This window comes from Molothrus ater, chromosome 9 (assembly GCF_012460135.2).
Source record: "Molothrus ater isolate BHLD 08-10-18 breed brown headed cowbird chromosome 9, BPBGC_Mater_1.1, whole genome shotgun sequence".
NCBI lineage: Eukaryota > Metazoa > Chordata > Aves > Passeriformes > Icteridae > Molothrus > Molothrus ater.
Window position 1 is genome coordinate 15133768 of NC_050486.2, and position 25011 is coordinate 15158778.

Sequence of the window (25011 nt, forward strand, 5' to 3'; positions counted from 1 at the left end):
TATCACAGTGTGATGAAAGAGCCTCCGCCAGGATGTATTGCACCGCTAATTACTGTCCTTTTTCTACAGGCTTCTAATGTGAGGAAAAACACGCGGTGACAAGTGTGGAAAAGAGCAAGCACTAAATTACTGTCAGAAAAATAAACGGCGGAGCGCGGCGCGGGGCGGTGATTTACGGGGGCAATTAGTCACCGCCCCGCGGAGCCGCCGCAGCATCCCCCGCGGCTGGCCCGGCTCCGGGGCTAGCCCGGCACCCAGCGCGGCCATCCAGGGGTCGGAGCGCTCCTGTGGCTCATATTTTGCCTACTCCAAAAACAGGGGTGTGGGAGGAGAGAGGAGCCACCCCGAAAGCCACAGTCTGTGTTTGCAGAGAAGGTGGGTGTGCCGTGGGTCGTCTTACTTGTGGTGAGTGCCCAGTTGTGGGGTGATTAAAGAAGTGATAAGGTACTGTTATATGAAAAATACTCCTGGAGAACGAAGGCTGGAAAGCTGCTGGACTGGGTGAGAGGGTGGAGGTGGCTCCACAGCTGCTGCACATCTTCTGGAGGTGCTGTGGGCCATCAAGCCTCCCAGTCTTGGAGGAGGGCCAGCTTTACTGCTAGCTGGGAGTGGACATTATAAACCTATTTTTATGCTGCTGTTTCACCAGGGTGGAGTCCAGGAGAGATGGTTTAATTTGAAGCTAGCAGCAAAGAAATGAGGGGCAATTCAAGCCCAGTCCCAGCCCAGGACCATGACAGTGAGTCCCCAGCCAGCATGTTGTGGGGTTTTGTAACTTTTTGCCCCATCTGTTCTTGTTGACCCAGCAATCCTTACTTAGTTGGTGCCTGTATGACAATTTTCATTTTATAAGGCCTTATTGGCCACCTAGGCCTTGTGTCCATCCCCTGAGCAGGGGCAGTGTTATCTACAGTCAGATAACGCTGCCATTAGACCTGCCAGCCTGGTGTCTGGCTCCTGCCAATAGCTGGCACTGGGATAATGGGACACAGCCTGTCCCAGCTCCCTGCAACAGCTGGTGCCAGCCAGCCCTGCCAGGACTGCTGCCCAGCAGCAGGAGGAGCGTGCCCATCAAAGAGCTGACCCATGGCTGCCACCACGGGACAAAGGGAACTCAGCAAAGCAGGTCCCTCTTGACAGGGCACCTCTTGGGAAAGACAGGTGTGTGTCATTTGGAAGAGGGTGCAGAGCTGGCTCTTACAAGTCCTGGTGGTTTCAGTAAGTGGCTCTCCCTCCCTGCTCCACTGTCCCAGCTGGTGGGTGGGATGTGATACCTGCTTTTGGGAAGCACTCAAGACTTATGAATGGTCACAGAGGCAAAGCATCAGTGGTTGTTTTGGGGTCTGCCCTAAGCTGCTGCTTTGCCTTCTAGAAGTGATTTTTGCAGGGACATGGGTGTGTGTGTGCTCATGAGGTGCTTCTGGTGCTCCCTTTCCTTGCAAGGTGCAGTCCCACTCCTCCCACAAGTTGTGAGGCAGCCTCCTATTAAGTGATGTGACCAGCACATCTCTCATGTAATTTTCTTCCTCCCCTGGAAAAACTGTTTATGTTCTTCAAATAAATAATAAATATCTTTAATTCTTGTCTACAGTGTGCTTGTTTTCATTACTGACAGAGAGGTCAGAATTCTTTGAGTAGGAATTGGAGAGAGAGAGACCATGAACCATCAATCCCATGGGAATTTCTGCCATGTATTTCAGACTAGGTCCTAAGAAAGTGCTTAGCACAGTCTTCTGCACAGACGTGCTTGAAACTGGTGCAAGATATTTCTGAAGTTCTGAATGAAAATGTTTTCCCAGCATCACTGGTACGCCCTGGGCATGGCTCTGCAGCTGCTCTGCAGGCACAGACAGCATTCATGAATCTGACTGCATTTGATGGGCACTCAGCAGAGAGTGTGGAGGAAAGGTTTGGTATGAACACAAATCAAAATAAAAATGCAAGTGGGGATCCCACTTGAAAGTCCGTACAAACACCTCAAAAGTAATTTTTTTTTTTCCACAACCAGTGAATATTTCTGGGGTACACATACACAGCAGGGGCTGGGCTTTAGCCCCATGCCTTATCCAAGCAGTGAGCATCTATGAGTCTGAGGGGATGTGTAGAGATCTGGGGCTCCCAGCATTCCTCCAGGGCTGTCTCTGGCACTGTCTAATGTACCTTACCTGAGCTTCTCAGTGATAGGAGTCTCCTGTTCTCTCCTCCTGGTGCTTTCCTACCTGCCAGCTTTTGGATAACTTGCTGCCCCCCCCTTGCCACCCTCATTATCCATGCTGCTGGAATTTTAAAGAAGGGGGTCAACCCTGGACCTCCTGCTCTCCAGGTGAGTGCTGATCCATGGGATTTCACAGTGGGTGAGGAAGTGGATGCATGCCTGTTTTAGAGCCCAGTGCTGCCTGCTCAGAGGATGGCAGCTGGATCCGTGTCCCCAGGGATCAAGGGTGAGAGATCATTTATGTCCTTTGGGGGCACCAGGGATGCAGAAGAGAATGGAATCCCTTCAAGGCCATCGAGGGATGGGCTCTGTTGGGACATAACACTGAAGAAGAGTTCTAGATTGATAAAGTGAACATATGTGTTGTGTTGGGCCTGGGTTTGGAGGGTGTGGCTGACACCATGCCACTGTCCCACCTTTGGTGGCTCAGAGCCCCATAGCTGCTTTGCTCCTCTGGAATGTGGTGTGCTTGGAGGCCCCATATGAGGATCTCATGGCAAGGGGGGTGGCTTTGGCCCTTAGAAACCACAGTGACTAATTTTTTATATATATTCCAAGACCTTCAAGAGCAGCAATCCTAAAGTGACATGAAGCAGATGAGTATCACATTTGTTTTATACAGTTTGTGTCCATACAAATAATCCCTATTTGGCAGAGCAGCCACAAGCCAGCACAAGTGCCTTTATTGCAGGATGGCATGGTTTGCAGGTGTGCCATGTGAACACACTACAAAATTGCTGTCTGTTAGAGCCATGGTTTTGAGATTAAAATTATTTTTTTTTGTAATGCAGACATAAGAAGTTGTAGAGCCATGTTTGTAATTAAATAGCCATTATTGCTGCTCAAATCAGTTGTCATACTGTACATAATAATTGTTGCCAATTTCCCCTCATTTTTATTTTATATTGGGTAATAAGTGAACAGTAAGGTTTTACATAGTATTCAATGAATCTGGTATTCTGGATGATTTTGGAAAATAATTCCTCATAATTTTGTTTACTGGCTGCTTTTGTTTACTGGGTTGCTGGTTGGTCAGTTAAGCCTCCTCTCCTTGGGGCAGTGCCAGGACTGTGGTACTGGTGATCTTTAGCAAGTCCAGTGGGATGTTGCTGGGGAAGACACAGAAAGGTAAGGTCAAGCCTTCTCAACCTTGACAGCAAGTAGCTTCTCTTTGGGGAAAGTGGTTCTTAATGCAGAGGCCGCAGCTTTGCTTTATTTATTCAGACAGTTTTTCTACCTTGCAAACTTCTCCAAACCTGAAGAAGTAACCAACAACCAAACAGTTAAGAGAAATATCAAAATAAAATATTTCTGATAGATTTCATAAAGTATGAGTTATAGCAGAAAAAAATATTTTGGATTAAATATATTGTACTCAATTTTTCTATCCAGTAATGTATTTTTATTTATCTGAAAAGATTTAAGGTGGCCCAAACTGCTTAGATGGCATGTAGGAAGCATTCCAGTTTGACAGAAGCTTGAATTGATTACTTTTCTGAGGGAGGGAAAAAAAGGAGTTTTATTTAAATCAACTTTAAAGCTTTATATTAAAGGGTGAATATTGGTAGCTGGAGAATATGTTCTGCCTTCCCCTCATATTGCAGCTGGACAGCAATAGCCAGCCTTCACTTATTTATTTATTTCCTGCACAGAGGGGAGGAAAATATAGGTCCATGAATCAATCTAGATAATGGGGAAGGCTGAATGTAATAAATAATACAGTAACAACCCTAAACTAATGAGCTGTTGCTAAGGTACATTTCACAGGCTCATCCTCTATATAAAAAGTCACTAATAATCCCTTGGTGTAATCAGATGATAAAGCTTTGCCATAAGGCAACACCTGTGCAATTAAAGCTGTGGATTCTTTTGCACGTTTCATTAATTTCAGGATTTTGTAAAGGCACAATGACTACACTAATAATCTAGTCTACTTGACTCCATGTCTACTGGAAACAGGGTGTCTAATTAGGTAAAGGTAATTAATTAGAGATAAATGGAGCTAATCAGACTCGGTTAACACTAATTCTCTGAATTAAGACATTTTGGGACACCTACTATTCCACCGGCTTTGATGTTTCCCAACAAACACCGAGTTGGAAAGGAGTCAGAAAGCACAACATTTATTCTGCTGGAGACTGCTGGCCCAGTCCTGCAGCAGCACTCACCCCATGCTCTGGCTGGGGGTCTGTGGGACTCCAGCTGTGCTCCTCCCTGTGCCTTTGCTGGGAGAGGCAGGAGAGGCACCCCCTCCTGCTGGGGGCTGTGGGGGCCTTGCTTTCACACCCCTGGGAGCCATTTGTTGTATTTTTCCTGGCTTCTGCCAGGATTTTGCTGATTGTGGTATTTTCCCCACAGCTTCTTCTCTTGATGTGGGAATATTTTTAAAATCCACGGTGTGCTGGTGTTTAGAAGGGCCACCATATCCTCTGCTGTGGACACCATTCAAAATGCAGAATACTGTGCCTTATTTCAAGGAAAAAAGTAAGATAAAATAAAATTTAAAAAACCCCAAAACAACAACAACAACAACAAAAAACAAACAAACAGAAAACACAAACAAACAACCCCCCCCCCCCCAAACCCAAAGGCAGCTAATTTAGAATAAATTTGTATTATTTAGTGAAAGGATCAGGATTTCCCTGGTGGTCTGTGTATTTGTAACTCTTTGGAGGTCATGAGCCTGTTCTGGTGTGGTATCAGGTGCTGTTCATCTTGCTTAGGTAATCAACCACAATTGCATTCAGGTGCCAGCATCTTCAAAACTAGCAGGACTATGAGACAGAGGAGAATAAATGTGAGTGGGACAAGAAGTGAGCAAGAAATCTAGTTGCTTCAGTCTTGTGGAATTCCTACATGCTGCTATTGCTAGATCTGTGTTAGGAGGGCTCTCTTTTGCCTTTTTTCACAGGTAAATGTTACTTCCTTGCATGAATTAGAGTGTAATAGTGGTGGCAGATTTGGTGGAAAGATGCTGTGACTGGTAGATGCCTACACTGAAATGATAGTGCTACCACCTCCAGCTTTGTTAGTGTTTGGGGATGGGGCCATGCTGGGCATGTGGAGCAAGTGCATTTTAGAAGGTATTGCCTCTTGTCTCTGCATGGTGTTAAGCTACAAAGATGATTTCCCCTCCCCTGTGGATGGTCTGCTCATTTCAGCTACAAAGCACAGCTGATGGAGAGTTCTTCATCTATTGCTTGAGTGCTGGGAGGGGTGGGAAGCACTCTCCCTGCCAGCATCTAAAGAAGACCGGATGCTTTTTAAAACTTGTATTTCTAAAATACCTCAGCTGATGTTGCACAGTGTGGTACATAACTAACAAGAGTGAGCCAGGAATGAGTGCTTGTAGGGTGAGCTATAGCCTGAGGTAAGTCTCCATGAGCTGAGCTACACTGGCCTCAACAGAGGAGATGAAACAGAAATGTCTGAATACTTCTATTACAAGATACTTTTTGGATTGACCTTTCAATAACTTGTTAAACTACAGAAAACATTTCTGTTTTCTAGATGCGAAAAACCTGCTGGGTCACACAGTCCACAAATGCCCCTCTGGATATCTTTAATAGCAGCTTGGTGACTCTGGGCTTTCAGGAGCTGCTGGTGCTTGGGCCCCACTGCTCAAAATAACTTGCATTTCCAAGGATGGACAAAGCCTGCATAACAGTGTCAGAGCTGTGGATACAAGAGAATTGGTGCAACTGCAGCATCCGGACCAGAGAAGTGATTTGGGGTGTGTGCCCCCTGTACCCCAGGGAGGCACAGTGCTGCTGCCTCCTGGCTTGGCTGCACCCTGTGAGCAGGGAGGTGGGCCAGAGCCCAGAGAGAGACACACTCCAAGCCTTTGGTTGGGGCTGCAGAGGAGCACTGTGAGACTTCAAGCCCGATTAACCCCTCTTGTGCTGTTGAGGTCACTAGTCAGTCTTCAATCACATTATTTTTTGTATCATAAGAAATTCAGGGGTTCCAGTTCAGCAGGTTTCAATCTGGTTGCTGATACTGTCATCTGATGCACTTGTGCTTTTGAATCCAGCCCTGTCCATTGCCCAGGCTCCAGTGCTTTGAGGAGATGCAGTCAGCACACTGTGCAGGGAAGGGGGAGATGTCCAGAGGGTCACACAGCTGCTGCTGCCCTGTTTGGGCTGACCACTCTGCACCTGCAGTGCTCAGTGCTTCTCTAGTGGCAAGGTGAGCTGAGTGTCTCGAGTGCCTGGACGTGTCAGAGTCTGTTCTGCTTCAGACATAAGATTCACTAAATGTCCTCCAGTCTGACACCCCTTGTCATCTGCAGGCATGGATCAACAGCTACTGGTCTTGGAGACCATTGCAGAGTTGCTGGATGTGCACAGACCTGTTCAGGTGAGTCCTAGCTAAAGGATGGCATTCAGCTCACCTGACTGTGCACAGCTGCAAACAGTCTTCCTTTCCAGACTCCCCTCACGGGAGAGAAATGGGCCCTAGCATGGTTACTGTGACCCATCTGGGGTTTCTCACCGAAGTTGTGGCTCTGTTTCAGCAGTGCCTGCTTTCAAAAACTCCTTGGGTGACTTCAGTGTGTGGTCTGCAGGACTGTCTGGGCTCTGTGCTTGGTATGGTGTGGTCTTGTGTGGGTTGTGGCAGGGGAATGGTGCTGTATTGGGGGTGTGGAAAGTGAAAAAGGTTGCTGTTTATTGAATTCAGACATCTCTGCTATGTGCTTTCAGTTTGCTTCACTTCTCTTTGGCTTTGTGAGAACAAGGATATGTAGTAGAGAAAGCAAAACCATGTGGCAGGAGCAGTATGATGGGGAATGTTGAGCCTGTGGAGAGGAGCAAGTGTTGAGGAGGAGCTGTGGCTTTGTCAGAGCAGAGCCCCCGGTGCCAGGGGCATGCAGAGCTGTCCCCCAGGGCAGTGTGGGGGCTGTGCACGGCCCGGTGCCACCGCAGGTGCCAGCAGGGCGGAGGGCACTGAGCCCCGCAGCTCCTGCCCGGCTCCCTGCCGGGGCTCTGGCTCTCAGCCCTCGTGTATGGGATAACCCTCAGTGTCCTGGCTGGGCTGCAGTGGATTGATAGCTCAGAAAGGGGTTTAAAAGGTTCCTATATTGAAACTAAATGTTTTGTTGATTTCAAGTGTTAAGTAAATACCTTAATTGGCTAAATGATAAGAGCAGAACATTCCTTAGTGATAAACTCAGTTCTTTCTTCCTTCATTTTTCATAACAACCTTCCCACTTGGCCTTTGCTTTTTATGAGAGCTGCATCAAAGCAGTTTCTCTCCATGGCTCTGGGCTACAGTGAAGTCCATAATCCCATGTCTTGTCAGCCACTGGAGTTTTCAAACTAGCCTCAGTATTTGTGCCAGAACTGGACCTCTGTTCTTAAAAGCAGCAGTGAGTTCCCTGCTCTCCCATGGTATGCAGAACCTTCCTGAGCAGCTGCTGATCAGCACTGTTGTCTGTTCACACACAAACACTGGCTGTAAATGTCAGATTTTTCAAAAAAGTACTGTGCTAAAGCTAAAGAATGTGTTGTGGTTTTTGTTGAATAATAGAGGACTGTGTAGAATAAGTTTTGTGTAGAATACCTTATTTCATTATGACCCCTGTTACCTTCCTATAAAGCAAGTCAAAACATTGTTCAGTGTGGGGTTTAACTGCACCACAGTAACAAAATGCTTAATACTTTAAGGAGGGAGTTCTAAAATTTAATAGTTTATTTTATTATTACTCTTTTGGATAGAATTAACTAGGGATGCACTTCAAACTGTGTCCTCCTTGCTATTGAAATGTGTTTTTATGTTTCACTCTGGGGGAAAAAGAAGTCTGTCAGACCGTGGGTCTCTCCCTTGATGCCCATCATTAGAGGCTTTCTAGAGACAAGCAAGCCATTTGAGGCTTTTTAGAGACAAGCAAGCCATTTTGCTGTCGTTGGTCCTGTTCAAATAGAGGGTGTTTATCCATGCAGTCCTCTGGGGAGGGGGTGTCAGGGAGGGATCTCCAGCCAGCAGCTGACACAGGTACAGCATGCTCATTTGACTCTCCTCCAGTGTTGAGCTGGTATGGTCCTTGCTTCTGAAGCAGCACACCTTGGACACCCTGTCCTGACTCCAGGTAATGCCTTTGAGTCTGCTGCTCACCTGGGCTGAGACTGTGTTGAATGATCCCATCAGGGGAAGAGGGAATCTGGGCTGGAGGACATGGCAAGGTTGCTGCCAGGGGTTTCACAATGTCTGGCGTTGTCTCCTCAAAGTTTGGCCTTAAAATCCACTCTGTACCAAACAACACTTTCTGTACAGGCTTTTATTCTCATGTAAAGCCAGGCAGGCTGAAGTGTTTGTGTGATAATGCTGAAGAAAAGACCTATTTGAGGGTATTATTTCATAGTTCCATGCTGAACTTGCAGCTTCATATCAAAGACATCACATCTTCTTTTCCAAAATACCCAAAGTGACCAGGCTGATCTCCCAAAGGTGTGTGTGCTTCTCTGGTGATGCCACACTGCTACAGCAGACTCACCCCTGTGAAGAGGTGGACAGGATTCCCAGCTGTGTGCCTGGGGCTCCCTGCCTGTGCCTCTTCCTCTGGTGATGCTGCATGTTCTTTCATGGAGCAGAATGGCACAAATCTACTTCATTTTATAGGGGCTGAGGCTGGATCCAGTTACAAAACTGCCAATGGAGCTCACTATATTTCTGTCCAGTTTTTTACTAGTCCTTTGGGTGATTCACTTCTCCTCCTTGTATTAACAATCACTAGCTTTCAGATTGATGCAGCTATTTCACAATGCCTTTGTCAGGAAGCAGCCAGAAAGCTCTTTTGGGAAGTATGTATGGAACCACATCTGGCAAAGCCTTCCCATCTCGGCAGGAATAGTCCCATGAAAGCATGGAGGCTGGAGAATGAACATGGGCAGAGCCTGAAGCACCACCCATATCTTTGACTTTCCTGATCTGTGGCTCTCTGATCATGGCCATGGAAGGAGCAGGGGGAGCTCATGTTAGGGTGGGTACCATAAACTGCAACACTAATAGGGTTTGGAGTGCAGGTGCCGGTGCCTGTTGCATGAGGTGGGAACTGCTCATGGCATCAGCTGTGCAGATCCACGTGGCTGGGACTCATGTAAGCCTCCAGATCCCTGTCCATGGCTGCTCCAAAGCAGATTCTCCCTGGTGTTGGTGGGGTCACAGAGGGCTCTGGTGGTGCTGTGCCTTTGCTTGCAGAGCCTGGCACTTCCTGAGCAGGCATTTGTGGCAGAGCTGGATGAAGGAGAGGTGCAGGGAGGTGCTCTGGCTGCTCAGACTGGGTTTTGCATGCAGGCTGGACCATCTGAAGCACCAAGAGCTGCACAGGAGGACATGTCCTTTAAATAATTTCTCACAACTAAGCAACTGAGGAAATTCTCAAAGAATCTTAAGAATGTGCATTTCCCTTTTTTGCTTTAACAAGGTGTTTTCTGTGTGAGGCTTAGGCCAGTTTTGGATGAGTTCCTGTGCATTCCAGTCTGTCCTTTAGCATTGCTCTGAGCCCCAGTGCCAGCCCAGAGCCTGTGCAGGGTGCAGCTTTTCCAGCACTGGTGATGTGATGCTGCCTGGCTGTTCTGCATCACTTCCCAACTCTGTGGGCTCTTGGGTGCTGACTTCACCACCAATCCTGCTGGCAAGACTCACAAAGCACTTGGTTGCAAACCCTTTTTTTCTTTCAGCCTCCTGCCAGGTGACTGCTCGGGGTCTCAGTGCTGCACTGCTCCCAAGGTAGGTTGATGTGGTTTGTGTCATTTGGGCTGTGAGTGCCCTGTCAGCTGCTGCAGGGGCTCTGCAGGGATCCTGTCCTGTCCTGTGCTGCTGCTGGGCTCTGCCCCCCTGGCTGCCAGCTCCAGTTCTGCTCAGACCCGGGGACAGTGACATATGGCAGGAGAGAGGCAATTCAGGGCAGGCCCAGAAATCAGAGGCAGTGTTGTTACAAGCTGGGCCGTGGGATCCCTGGCACGACATGAAAGGCTGTGATGGTGCCTGCTGGAGCTCGGGCTCCTCTGGCTCTCCTGGCAGCTGCTGGCTTCCCACAGCACTTGTAATCCCTGCCACAGTGGCTGCAGAGGGGTTCAGGGCAGGGGATGTGAGTGGAATTAGCAAATTCTTTCATCCATAGCAAAATTCTTAATTGCACTGGTTAATGCTTTGGTCAGTTCCTGATAGTGAATTTCATAGACCTTGTTTGTTTGCTGAAAAAGTTGAAATGAAACATTTTGGTGTTTCATATTTAATGGCACTTAAAAGAAGCCAAAAGATACGCAGCAGTCTGGAGATGCTTTATTTGCTCATTTCCAACAGAGAGCTTTCTGTCCTCTTCTTTGTTTCACTAAGAAAATTATAAACTTTTTCCAAGATGTTTTTTTTCTGATTGTCAAGGAGTGAAGGCCATTAGTTCTGATCTCTTGCTAGGATTTTTTTTAGCTGATTTATTTTGTGAATGACCACAAGTGATAAGGTGACTGGGGAGGGTGGAACAGCCACACCTGCTGGTTGGCTGCTACAGCCAGGGACATCTGAAGAGGCTGGATGGGACAATGTGGGAGCTGAGGAACCTCTTGAAGGCTTTTGCTAGAAGCTGTGGCACTTGTGGTCTGGGTGCAATCTCCCTCATCTTTCTTCAAATTCCATTGTTCAGGAAAGCAAAAAAAAAAGACTCACATTATGGGAGAGATTATCTCAATACACATAATTTGTGAGTGGAAAAATTGGAACACTAAGTTTAAAGGTTTATTATAATGCTCAAAATAATGCCTGAGATGTTCACCCAGACGTTATCTTAGAATAAATCATACAGAATGATAAAGTTTAAAGAAATACATCTAAGTGTGTGTCAGTGATATGATAGTGAGAGATTTGGCTCCTTGTCCCTTCATTAAGGACAAATTCACCCCAAGGGTATAGTCTGATCTTGGCAAATAGTGTTATAATAGCAAAAGAATATTGCCTGCTGGATAGCAGACACTGATGATTAAATTTAAGTGTGTATTGTCCACATAAAGTAAACAACATGCCTATTTTTTCCTGCTTTTTGTGAACATTCATCACTGGTGCTGAAGATGGAAGATGTGGGCTTGCTAATTATTGTGTTTTAAACTGATAATATACTGTAAATTTTGTATAATGCAACTGTGACCTTATAGACAATGCAAGACATGACAGCAGGCCCATAATTATAGTATGCTGAAGAAATGCTTGTTATTATCTACTATTTTTAGGACCAGTGTGCAGAGCCTCTTAATTTACATAAGCTTTAGACATTCACACATTTTCTGTCTTTGCTTATGGATGATAAATTTTGTTCAAATGAAAGATGAAGATGTTGTGTTAGGTGAGAGGTTAGCCAACTGGGAACTTGATTACTGTGAACAACAAAAGCATCAGTAGAAACTGAAAAAGGAGTATTTATTTGAGAAAGAATTGTTTAACCCAAGATTCACAACATGAAAACTGCAACGTTCAAATGCAGTCTTGGTAACTTGTGATTTGAGAACTGGTTAAATGATAATGGGGGGAGAAAAGAAAACAGGGGAAAATCCTATAATCTGTTTATCACAAGGAAACTGAATGTTGCAGTGTGTTCTTATAAGGAATGGATGTTTTGTACTTGTTGAGGGTTCCCTGTTGAGTGCTGAGGACACAAACTATTTCCAGGAGGTTCTGTGGGTCCTGCTCACTTCTCTGCCTGCCCAGCTGCTTGCCAGCCCCTTCCCTTGGCTGTGCTGAGGGCTCCAGCTCTGAATGGAGCGAGGTGTCCTGGTTTGTGGAGCAGAGCTGTGCACCTCCAGGGAGGCACACCACACCCCAGCAGAGGTGTGTTGGGTGGATGGAAGCTGCCCCCTCCCGCTGGGGCCTCAGCCTGTCCCAGCCCAGCCTGAGCAGGAGCTTTGCCCCAGCAGAGCCTGGCTGCTGGCAGGGCAGTGCTGGCCACCAGCAGGGCCACCTGCCATCCTCTGGGCTTCCTGCAGCAGCCACTGCTGGCAGCTCTGGCACTGGCTGGTGCTCAGGCTGCTGGGCAAGCTAGAGGAGATGCCAAAGCAATGAGCCCTGCCTTGCCTCTCTAAAGAGCCCCTTGCCATGTCAGGGAATTCACCCTCTCATCTCCCTCTATGAACTTTGCTGGCCGCAGCCTGCATGTTCCCAGGTCAGAGCGGTGTTCCACAGCCTCCTGTCCCTTCAGGGCTGTGCCTGCCCCCATGGAGCAGGCAGGCAGCTGGAGGTGCACAGAAGAGCTGGCAGGGTTCTCGCTGCACCCCGTGGCTGAGCAGAGCTCTTGGGTTTGTGGTTTTGGTCCAGCAACACTGGTAACCCATTGGTGCAGAGGTGCTACACTGCTCAGCTTCCTTCTGCTTTCTGCAACCCTCACAGGGCTGTTCCCTGCATTAAAAACCAGAGAAGGCAAATAGACACATGGCTGAGACAGACAGATGAAAGCTTGTTTGTACTCATTACACTGGAGGATATTTTGAGATCAGATCATCCATCTGAAAATACGACCTTTCATAATACTGCCAAACAAGGTCAGGGATGTCTGCACTTCCCTGCCTCTTATGCAAGTTGGAGCTGCCTGGAAGCACCTTCCACCACTATGACCAAGTTTTCTAAGTTGAATGAAAAAAAGAATTTTTTCGTTAGGGCTTGATCTCTTGTTTTTATGCTTTGTTTGCCCAGTGTGAGTGATTGTGTGAGGAAAGTCATTAGTTAAAAGAAGCCAAACAAGTTGCCACCATACAGTACTGCCAAATAACATGCACACTCAATCTCCTCTTAATCTGTTTCTTTCCCTTTTTCACCTTATTTAGGTGGACAGAATTGCAGCCCTGAGGACTGCAGTGTCTGCAGAGAACCACAGTCAATGAAGATCTTCTTACATACTGGGAATTTTTAAGATGCAGTGGTTGAAGGCACTGGGCCCACTTACTCCCAGTTTTTTCTCCCAGCTGGTGGAGATGCCTGAGGCACTGATGAGTACACAGTTGTAGTGTGCCTCTGCACAGGTGCCTCTGCACAGGTTCTGCCCTGTGCATTCCCCAGGTGCTGGCTGACTCCAACCAAAGCCAGCAGCAGCTCTCCATGGGGTGTTCAGCAGGGTAAGTAGGAGCACACAGCACTCAGTTTGCCCTCAGTTTGCATCTGTCCCCCCAGCAATGTTAGTCCTTTGGGACCTGCAGGCAGGCCACTTCCTCTCCAATAGCCCAAACTGATTATCTTGTGGTTCTCTTTTTTTGGACCTCAGAACAGAAGTGTGTGTGTGTACTTTGGCTAATACCAGGAAGTCTCACAAAGCAGCTCAGCTGTGTGAGGATTTACTGGGTGGGTTTTGCTCAGGAGGAAGCTGGGAGCTGCCAGGGTAGCTCTGGGCATTGATGTGGGATGCGAGTGAAGCTGCCAGGCTGCAGCACAAACACGGGGCTCAGGTACAGAAGTGTGTACAAAATAGCTCCGGCTCCAGCCTTCTGTCGAGCAGACCTTTTGTAGCAGCTACAGAGGGGCTAGTAACAGGGTGGGAAAGATGACAATATGTTTGATACAAACTTTAATTGCTGAAGGCCTTTCCCAAAGGCCGATAATGGCAAAAGGTGTAAATGGAGGAAGGCTGTGGCTGCCCCAGCTCGCAGATGGGCTGCAAGGAAGCTGTGAACGGCCAAATGATAACAGACTAACCAGGCATTCCAACTTCAGCTCATTAGCAATCTGTCAGATATTTTAATTTGTGTACTTGTGGGCTAAGCAGATATTACAGGATTGCCTCAGCTCCCAGGCATCCCTTTAACTCAGAAGGAAGCAGTGAATGAATAAACCTGGCAATGTGATCTGGTGTTTTTTCACCCTTGGCTTTTGAGGGTCACTTTGAGATCCAGCCATGGTTGTGTGACATGTGCAGCTCCAGCCTGGCAAGGGGAAAGCAGGAATGTCTGGTGTGTCACTGCTGATGCTCTCAGTTCTGCTTTCTTGGGATACTGCATCAGGGAAACTGTGCCAGCCCACAGGTCTCCCAGGTATCAAAAGGTCAGCTCCCAAAATGTAATAAATTAGTTAAGCAGGGGTCTGAGACAGTAGTGAGTGGATAGTTTGGGTTTGTTTCAAATAATTCAGTAATTTCTTAAGATAGCTCTTTCACTAAAAGAGTATTCCATATAAGATGGAATTTTTTACCTCCTGAATCTCTCACAAAAGATTCACCAGACCCTCATCTTGTTGAAACTACTGGTAGCTAACTTTCACATAAGGGTACTCGTGCTAGGTGTTCCCAGTTAATTGACTGTTGTAAGGGTAGTCTTTCCAAACTCCAGCTGTCCAAGTTTCCCCTGGCTCAGGGGAGCAGCCTTTCCTGAAGAGAGCAGGCTGGTCTGAGGCTGAAGACACTCTCCAGCAGGCTGCCATGCTGTGCAGCCCAGCGTGCTGTGCCAGGGCAGGGAGCTGTGTGGGTGCTGCCCTGTCAGCAGTGTGTGCCCAAGCACTGAGAGGAGCAGGCAGGCTTACATGTCTGGAAGGTCTTTTAATCATGCTTAGTTTTGTAATATTATCACTGAAGCTGCAGAGAATTAAGTCGTACCTCCATAATCAGAATGAGTATGACAGGGGCAATGTAGTCAAGTGCCAAAATGCAGTGTCCTCCTGGGGCAGGAGGAGTTACTGACAGAGCCCTTCAATCACACAGAGATCCTCCTGTGCAGCCTGGCCGGCCTCTCGGGCACCTCACACCTCAATGTTAGCAGGAAAATGCCTTTATTTCTTTAGCTTAGGCATGTCAGGGATGGCTGTGAACTAAGAGACACTAAAAATGCTGGGATTTGTCTGTCAGACCACAATTTTGAGATGGTATTTCTTTTAATCCAATTTAGTTTTACATATTGGCATGAAGCATTACAGTTGATTGCATTGAATTACGTTGGAATCTCTCAGCTGCTTGATCAAGAAATGGTATCAGCTCAAAGTAGGCCTGGCTATATGTTGGCATTGAAAATGTTACAGGCACATAGCCATGTTCTGATTCATTCCTAATGAGATTTTGAAGTTCACACTATGAAATGTTCTGTCAATTAAGTCACAAATTCATAGCAACATATTTACTTCAGTTAACAGTGTGTCCTTTCAGTGCAGGGATCCCAGCTGTTATGATGGTGTTTTCTAGTTCCACAGCCTCATCAAAGCCCATTCAAATATTTTCATTAATCCATGTTTGTAATCCATGTCTGTCTGTGGTTTTGACTGCAAACAGCTCTGTGGAATATACTCAGTGAGAAGGAAGCAGCCTAAAAGACAGTTGCAATACAAATAGCTGTTGTTCTGTAGCTCCCTGTGGCTGGAATCAAACTGGGCAGAAAAGATCTGCTTTACCAGTAGCAGGTTTTCTTGGTACAGGTTTCTGCTTCTCATCAAGGCTGACTCTCAGGATAACATGTTGTGGGAACACCACTGTGCTCTGTGCCTCAGAGGGGCTGCTGGGGAGGCTCCTTGTGCTTGTCACCAATTAACAGAGATAGACATGCAGATGAGGGGAAACAGTGTTTTTCTTCTTAAGGTAGCACAAGTCAGGAAGGTGCAAAGCTGTTGGCAGCTCCTGCATTGGCTGTAACACAGAAGGCAGCTCTCACTTAGCTTCAGAGCAGAGTATTGTTTTCTGCTTTAATTCAGTAAGTCGCACCTTATTTAGTTGAGTTTATTGATTTAGGAACCAATAAACTAGTAGTAGCTGAAGTGACTTGGTCTTTTTAAATGTGAATCCTTTTTCTTCTCACCTTTCAGGTGTTTGAAGCTCTGATGGCTGCTCTGTGGGAGGAGACCGCTCCAATCCAACTGCCCCTCTCTACAAGCCTGCTGGCCAAGGGATCTGCAAGAGGGTGTTTTACAACTTCTGAAAAGTATTGAAATCAGTCAGGTTGCCAAGTGGGGGCTTAAGGATGACTGAGGCATACCTGCCTCTCAGGAGCAGGGGTTGAGGGACTGCAGGCTTGAGAATGACAGGTGGGTAGTGCCTGCTTTGGAGACATTCCTGCCACTTGTGCGTGCCAGTGCTCTGCCCCACTACAGAGAAGAACATCTTAATGTCATGGGGAAAAATGCCACGAACTTGATGGTGAGCTCCAGAAACATTGGGACCCTGTAGTGCTACCTTTGTGCCATGTTTCCCTTCTAAATGTCCCTTGGTCTTGGAGTTCTGTGATTTTAGGAAGCAGAGCAGGAGCCACCCTCCAGTGCCAACACTGCCCATGCAGCAGGCATGACCAGCCTCATGCAGGTGGCTTCGACACAGAGGTTGTGGTGGGGATAAATTATGTACTATTAACACAAAAATGCCTTCCCTTGCCAGGGGCTTATTCCCAAGTGCAGTTGTGTTCACAGCTTCCTCAGACTCACGATCAGAGGCTAAAGAAAGAAGACACGTGTCAGGTGGTTTTTTTTTTTCTTTCTTTGCAAGTTCTGACTTTGAACATAGGACCAGTTTTAAAACAACTGTCTAGTTTTATGGGGAATTTCATGCATTTTGAACTTTGTGAGAGGATAACTCACAAAGTTATCAGAGTTATCACATGATCGATAAGTCATCATGTTAAAGCTGGGAAACTGCAGTGAACCTGTACGATTCTTAAAGCTGCTTGGCCCAGCACTTGTGTATTGTTGATGTCTTCACTTATTTTGGGAAAATAAGGGAGGATCTTATGCTGCACCATATATAACAGGCACTAGAAACCTGCTGGGTAGAGCTGATTGCATGTTAAAGGTTTTAGTACTGTTTACCTACGATCCTTTACCCAGTTAAAAAGTTCTTCAGCATGTGAAATACTGGGCTCTGGTGTTCCTCAGTGAGCTCCATGTACTGGCCAAATTCCACTCCAATGCACCTCAGGCACCTCTGCAGGCAGTGAGGCTTCCCAGGAACAGCAGCTCCTTGCTGCCAACAGTGGGAACACCCAGGGCAGCATTTGGGCCTGGGAGCACATCCCCTACAGCAGGAGGTTACAAATGTCACCTGTAAGGGTTTCTTTCATGCACTTTGAGTCTTCCCAGGCACCTGTGGTGGAGTCTTCCTTCTCAAGCCTGTGTGTGTGGTACAACACCAAACAGCCCTTGCAACATTCATGTTGTCACAGCACAGTGTGGCACACAAGATACAAATGCCCTTTTATTTTCACTAAAGCACTGCAAGCAGCACTGACAGCAAAGCAGCAATATGTGCTGTCTGTGCATGGATAATAAATACTGCTGGCTTGAAATTCCTGTGCACATTGGGCATGGATTGTGTTTTACCACATCACAGGATACAATGACAACAAAGGAGCTCCTTCCCCTTAGCATAAGGTAAACAACAAACAAGCAAAGCTAGTTTGGCTGTCACTGTGATGATCAGCACCTCCATCCAGGAGCACCAAGACTCAGTATTGCTTTCATTTCACAAACAGAGGTAATGGCAAAGCCACTTCCCTCCTAGCTATCAAAAGCTTATAAAGAGGCTGTTTCATCTGAAGCTTTGTGTAGGCACATCGTACAAATATTTCACCGGAATACATTAGAACTGTGGCATTGCTACTTTCTTCACCACTGCACAGGAATTACCAATGTGGCCACCAGTCATTGTCAAGGTGTTTTCATCCTGCATTTCCTTTTATAGTTCTGCTTTGTTAATTCTAATATTGCCTTTCTTCTCTCCACTCCCCACTGTGACTGAAGGGCAAAGCTTAGTCTAACAAGATCTAAATAATGCACAAATATGTATGGGTAGCGTTGTAGCTTTCAAGTCCCATCTGGGAAGAATGAAGGCTCCTGCAAGTCTGATGCTCTACTGGAGGTTATCTGGAGTTGATGAGTTACAAACACCCAAAATGGTGTATTATTAAGGAGCAGCATCATCTTAGCTGCTGACCTACTTGCCCAATAGAAAACGAGACAGGAGCTGCAAGTTTTCTCCTTCTCACCTGCTGTAAGTGGAGCCATCCAGCTTTGAAGGTATCCAGCCTGACCCTTTGTCATCAGTGCTTTGCAGATGCTTGAGGCACCTCACTTCACAAATGGCCCCAAGCAGATGGATGATTGGATTTTAGGTGAGTGGTTCAGTCAACAGAATTTCTTGCCTATCTCAGGTTTTCCATGGCAGGACCTTTTCCAGGTGCTGCTGGGAGTGTGCAAAGTTTCCACCACTGAGGAAGTTGGTGGGTCTGGGGCCTTGGTGGACCCAGTGTGCTCCAAGTGCTCCTTGTCTGAGCCCTGCCACCAGCTCCTGGCACACTGCCTGTGCTGTGGCCACTGCATGGCTCCTGGGTGGCACAGGAGGTCACCTGCACTGGTGTGGGTACTTTGCATGGACCATTCACTTAAGAGTTGGACTTGATGATCCTTCCAGCTCAGACTATTCTGTGATTATTGCATTTTTTGTGAAACGGCATTGGAGGAAAGCAATTTCATAGCACTAGCAGCAGGATTTTGGAGGGTGGGGGGGAAGACTTCTGCTAGGTAAAAGCTCTACAGATGGAGAGACTTATGAGAAGCTCTCAGCCAAAACCTGGAAACAAAATCTGATACAGATTTAATAGGGATCAAAACCAAAATATGATGTTTGATATGAGATGATGAAGACATTTGAATGAATCTGCTTCTACTATAACAAGAAGGTGGAAAATCTCCTTTCTTTGAAGGAAAAAAGTTAAGCAAAAATAAGATCAGATTGGTAGAGGAGAAATTGGAGTTGGAACTGCTGTAGGATCAGGGAAAGCAAGAGGCTTGGTGAGGCTGCAAGAGAGTTGAAGAGAGGGGAAAAATGTCTATGTTGTTGGAGAGACACTGGAGGAGGTTTGCTGCTGTAGGTGATTGTTTTCCATGCAATTTTTTTTCTCTCCTGAGATGAGGGGCCAATATTCTACTGAGTTTCCACAAGGCTTCCTTTTCTTCTGTTTCTCCAGACCAGGTCTCTGGGGGTGATGCTCTTGGACTGATCAACCCTCCTGCAAGCAGCTAAGGACATGCACATGCCACTGTGAGAGGAGGAATATATATGCTTCAGGAAAGGACTTTATGGCAAGGTGAGGAAACCATAGCAAGCTCCCAGTGGTGCTGCTGCCCTGCCTGTCCTGCCCACCACAGTTGGTTGCTGTCCTTGCAAACCTGGGTGCCCCGCTGAGGCCAGGGGACGGCTCCCTGTGTCTGGGGAGCTGCCCATGGACCTGTGTGCTGCTCCCCTGGGCCCACACTCAGAATGGAGCAGAATTCAGCTGAAGCAAACAAATGCTGTTTTTGATTGCATCAACAAGGCAGCTGGGGAAGCAGCAGAGGGGATTTGTGTGCAGGAATGTCTGACTGTGCTGCAGGGAGCGGCCGGGCAAGGGGAGTGCCGCTGCCAGGGCTGCTGCACACGGCCTGGCACAGCCCCATCTCCATTATTTCCAGGCAGCCTCACGCTCCCTTTGCAGCCCACGGAGCCACCAGGCAGGCTGCCAGCGGAGGCAGCATTCCGGCAGGTTTTTAAACGCTGACTGAGCGCGTGTATGGCAGGCCATTTGTACCATATGGCACCCAAGAGCTAATCCGGGAGAGGGTGCTGGGCAGTGAGGGGGCCAGAGCTGAAATGCCATTTAGAAGTGAAACATCAGCCCAAGTGGCACAAGGCCACAATGCCAAACAATGAAAGAGACTGGGGGTGGGAAGGGAGCTGGAGAGCAGAGGATGACTGTGCTCTTGAAGCCAGCCAGATTTCTTTACCTCCCGCTGTCCATATTCACAGAGCGCTTAGAAATGCTGTTATCTTTAGTATGGGCATATATTATGAATATTGAAATAGAGATCTCAATATATATGATGTTTTTTGTATGCATGTGTTGTTTTGCTCGGAAAGCCCGATGAAGAAAAAGCAGAGCTGTACAGAAAAGTACATTTCTGGATCTGCCCTGGAGTGGGGAGCTGGTGCTGGTGGCTGCTGTTGTCATGATCTGTATGTACTGGAAGCTATTGATCTCAAAGGGGTCCATCAACTGACAGGGTGGGATCCCTGAGCTTCAGCTGGTATTGACCATTTTGGCCTTGGGAAGTCAAGTAGATCTGGTCCATGGTCATCTTGCCTTTGAAAGGATGTTTTATCCTCCAAAGATCAATTGATAGAGTTTTCATTTACAGTCTTGTTATATTAAACAAATGGCATTGTGTAATCGTTTGCTCTCTGCTCTGGGGCTCTAATGGATAGCACTTGTCACAGTTATTGATTTTTCCTCTCTTACAGAAATCTAGTACTTCAAGAATATTGAGTCATGCTATTATCCAGACAGGTGCCAACCCTCTGAATGACAGACAACAGGCTGTTGTCACTGTAAACACTTGATAGGTGGCAAAAAAACCTAGCAAGAGTGTCATTTATCCACTAAAATACTTTAAATGCGATGTAGGCTTGGTAGTTCTTTGATGCCTTAGCTTATAAAGAAGATAGGATTTGTTATGCTGGAATAGACTGATTTCCTGTGTGCTCCCTTCACTGTGGTGACTGGGACCAGATGCCCTGGTGGATGGTTCCAGTGAGGTGATCCCCACAGTGAGCAGGTTATTCCCAGGTTTATGAGTTTCATCTGAGCAGAGCAGGAATGCTTGTACTGACCTGGATGCTGCTGATGCCAGAAACTTGGGGACACTTCACAGTGCTCCTTTCCTTCTTGGGATGTCCCTGCATTTTTGGATCACTGCTGCATTGGTTGACTGCCTTGGATGAAGGTGTCCAAAACAGTAAGTGGCTGCAGCAACTCCCCCAAGGTATATGTAATGAAATTTATCTTCAAACAGGCATTATCTTGCTTTTGTCTTCACCATAATTTATTTGTGTTTTGGGTTGTTTTTTTTAATGTACAGGTGAAGGGTGGTAGCTCTGCTGATCTGCCATGTGCCACATGTGTGTGCTGCTTCCTCCTAGCATGAGGGTGCAGAGACCCGTGGGGCTGGAGCAGGATGGCACAGTGTGATCCTGTCTCAAGCAGCTTTCAATGAAAATGAGCACTGGCTTGATCTGGTATGGAAAAATGCCTGGGATTCTTGTCTTGACAAAGGGAAGAGGGCAAAGTTTAGAAGCAAGTAATGAACTGGTGATCTATAATTAAAGTACTAGAAAAGGATGCCCAAAAGCCACAAAAAGTGTGTGCTTCTGCTTAGCTGTGTGTCTATTTTTCACAGAAAAATGCAATGTGAACATAAAAGCAGAGAGCACTCAAAACCAACTTCCTGGATGGAGAGAGAAGAGCTCCAGCAGGGTGGCCCTTTGCTGTGCACTGACAGGCTGGGATGGGATGTGTAAGGCACAGCTGTGTGCTTGCAGCATTGCCCCTGTGGTGTCTTGGGGACAGAAGTGACACCGTGCTTGTTCCCAGTGCCACTGCGCATCCCTCCCAGGGCTGCATACCCTCATACAAAGCCCTGGAGGCCACCATCACCACCACAGCTCACCTAGCTTAATGGCTTCCTAAAACACCTTCAAGAGAAACTAAACCAGCTGTGCTTATTTGACTTGGAGGAGCTGGTTAGTATGCACATCATTTCTGCATCTACACAGCAAGTGAACAGCCTGGGCCTTTCCTTATTACACCAGTGAATAGCAGGCTTACACAAGCAAGTGAAAACAGCTTCCACATCAGGAGGAAAAGAAATCTGTGGTTGTTGGGAAAATCTTTCAGGCATTTAGAGCTGTAAAGTTGTCTGAAGCAGTTGTTGGTTATAATACCACCTTTGTCCATGGCTTGCTGTTTAACAGCATGGTGTGTTGGTGCTTGTGATCCCACACATTGTTGTCAGTGCAGGTGGTGGTGAAGAAGGCTGTGTGTGTTTAAAAAGGGCTTGGGAGCAGCTTAACAGTAATGCAAAAATGCCTCTGTGTCTGCTCTGTTCCTGTTGCCTGACTCCATAAAGCAGCTTCTCTCCTCTAGCTTTGGGCTCTGCACCCTTACAGCTATCAACCCTTGGTAGATCCCATCTGATTTTTATATTTCAAAACACTACTTCTGATGCTTCCTCCTCTATCTCCCTCTCTGCTCCTATCTTCTCAGTGCATCTGGCTTTTTCCTTAGGCTCAAGTCCTGTCTCAGCCTGGTAAGTGATTCTGCTTCTTTTGAGATCCAGCTCTGAGCTTTGCCATCACTCCCTGTGGAAGGGAGGTTTTGCAGGCTCTTTCAGATGTCTGAGTTGCCAGGTTATCTTCTTTCTTGCTGTATGTCTGTTAAAAGAAGCAGCTTGTTTATCTAATGGTATCTGCTGCTGTAAAGTGTGCTGCTAATTGTTCACCCTTGTGATATTTTTCTTTTCTTAATTCTTCCTCTGCTGTCTCACTAGTCAGATTTCCCAAATAGCAAGGGAGCACCTTGGTCATTTTTCTTCTTGACTAAATTCTTTAAGTTTCTCACTTCTCTTCAGGAGTCCCAGAAAGAACATCTTCTGGGGTCACAGTTGCTGTAGAGCTGTCAGGCCTCCTTTGCATCCCTGTGTGCCGCCCTCGCTGGTGTAATGCACTCGGTTACCCCTGTGCTCAGCACACTGGCCAACCACCCTTTGAGCTTTCTTTCTTCTGCTTCCCCTTCACTCCTGCATCTTCCCTCTTGCTGATGGGAAGGGTTCTCCTCAGCTGCCACCCCCTGGATGCAGGGGGCACAGGGATGTCGGACAGGGCAGGTCCTTGCAGCAGTAACACAAGCTGCTCCATGAGACCAGGGCTGGATTCTGGGCAGCCTTTAAGTGCCTTCAGCTCTTCTCTCCCAGGCCCTGTCTGGATGGACACATTCCTTAGGAAAGCTTTATCTACTGACTGGAAGATAGAATTATTAACTGTCTTTTTTTTTAGCTACATATTGACCAGAAAATAGATTTCTGAACCCCCCAAATATTGTAAGTACATTAAAAGAACTATTATGAAAGAGAGATGCTAAAGTTATTCTGGAGATTTAAATCATAACAATTTTAATCTAATTATGAAGTTCAAGTCTAGATACAGACTATTTCACTGAGCTTTTGTGAATTTCCCATTTAGAAGATATTCTAATTTATGACTGCTTAAGTAGAGAGTACAATAGTTTGCATAAAGAAATGGAACTGGAGGCTCTTTGACTGCACTGTAGTGCTGCAAACATATCTACCATCTACTGTCAAATACTCATCTTTTTTGAATCCCCAAATTCTTTTTTTACAAAATGGTAAGCTTGGACTATGAACCAGGACTTATATAGCTGTTTCAGGAATTGTTCTTTTAAAGCATGTGACAATAACAACTTGATTAGAGGACTGCAGCTCCTTGTCCTGAAGGGAGTGAAAGCCCTCTTGGTTTTTGTAAAGGTGGCTCACCTGATGGCAAAGGCACTGCCTGGAATATTTTGCAGATTGGCATTTCTGTTTGTTGATTCCATATTAAACAGAATAACCAAGTGTGCTGAAGGTAAAGCCCTGGTTTAATTAACCCTCTTGGTGTAGTACCATGTGATTAAATGTGACTGAGCTGCTCCTTGGGGCTTCTGCTACTGAAAATACTAACAATAATCATTTGTTTTCTTTTTATATTTAAACACATTATTGCATAGCTTGGTGCAGAGATAATTACCAATTTTATCTCCTGTGTTTTTCTAATGTTCATTAATAACAATAAAGGGTTGTAGGTTAAAAACTCATTTAATTGCCTTTATGTTAATGACATTATGAATAGCCTTAGCTACAAGATTTTAATTCTGTCCAGTATCCTGTTTCTCAGTAAAGCCCCTGGAGAGCTGCTCATTTTATCAGCATTACTGATTCAGAGTTTTTCCTTGCAGGTGGGTTTTTGTACATAATCAGAATTAATGCACAACACATTTTGCAAGGAACAGAGTAGAAGCTCTCTGAATAAGTAATTAACTAGAGTGCCCAAGGAAAAATGCCTGAGCAAATTTTTTAGCATATTCATAAAACATTAAGAAGAGTCACAAACACAGTGGAAACAATTTACTGGTAATATGCTTTCATGCCATTTTCTAACTCTCTTCTTTTTTTCTCTCCTTCTCTTTCCCTTTTAATGAATGGAGTAAAAACCATGGAAATTTCAGCTCTCATTAAGGAGCACCTGCCCTTGGAACAGATTATATTCTGAGCTGCATTGAACAGGACTTACTGGAAGATAAATGGAAGTCAATACTAGGCTTTTTCAGAATAAACAAAAAATGGACTTTTCTACTTCATGTATAAATAGCCTTCTTTCTACACCACCTACTTACTGCTGAAAGACAGAAGGAAGGAAAGGTTATCTCAGTTACTTCCGTGTCTAATGGTAATTAATAGATCCCTCCAAGGTGCTGATGGTGTGCAATGTGTTTGGAATACGCCAAAGTGGATCCAGATACTTCCATTGTTTGGTTGAGTAAGGTGTGTGGGTCTGGCCTTCACATGCAGGGTAGATGAAATACTTCCTTGCCAGTAGCTCAGCCATAGGATCTGTCTGTTTCCACTCCCTGTCCTCTAGTTTAGCACAGGGATCTCAGCAGTGGCTCTTCTCTGCTGGACCCTACACTGCAGTGATTGCTGTAGCCAAATGGAAAATATTGGGCTGGGCAGATGGAGCAACCCAGCTGCACTAGAGAGAATGCAACATCTGGGCAGGTGTGGGGTCCTCTCTGTCTCCCTCCTCTAAGCACCCTCTGCAGGGCCAGGAAGGGCTCCCTGCCTTGGTGGTCCCTGCTTGGCTCCAGACCCAAGAGCTGCAGCCCCTGTGTGGGAGCAGGCAGAGGTCCTGCTGCCCTGGCTCCCTGCATCTCCAGGCTGAGACTGCACTGGAGACATCCAGAAGGGGCACACCTAACCCACCGTGTCATCCAGAA

General features: G+C 46.4%; 1 long non-coding RNA gene across 1 annotated transcript in view; it reads left to right on the forward strand.

Moving 5' to 3' along the window:
- LOC118689766 (uncharacterized) overlaps window positions 1-1578 on the forward strand; it is a 13410-nt gene extending 11832 nt beyond the window's left edge. The window contains exon 4 of the long non-coding RNA XR_004980678.1: window positions 1-1578. This exon is cut by the window's left edge and continues 567 nt beyond it. This is a non-coding gene — a long non-coding RNA (uncharacterized LOC118689766).
- Window positions 1579-25011: the final 23433 nt, after the last annotated feature.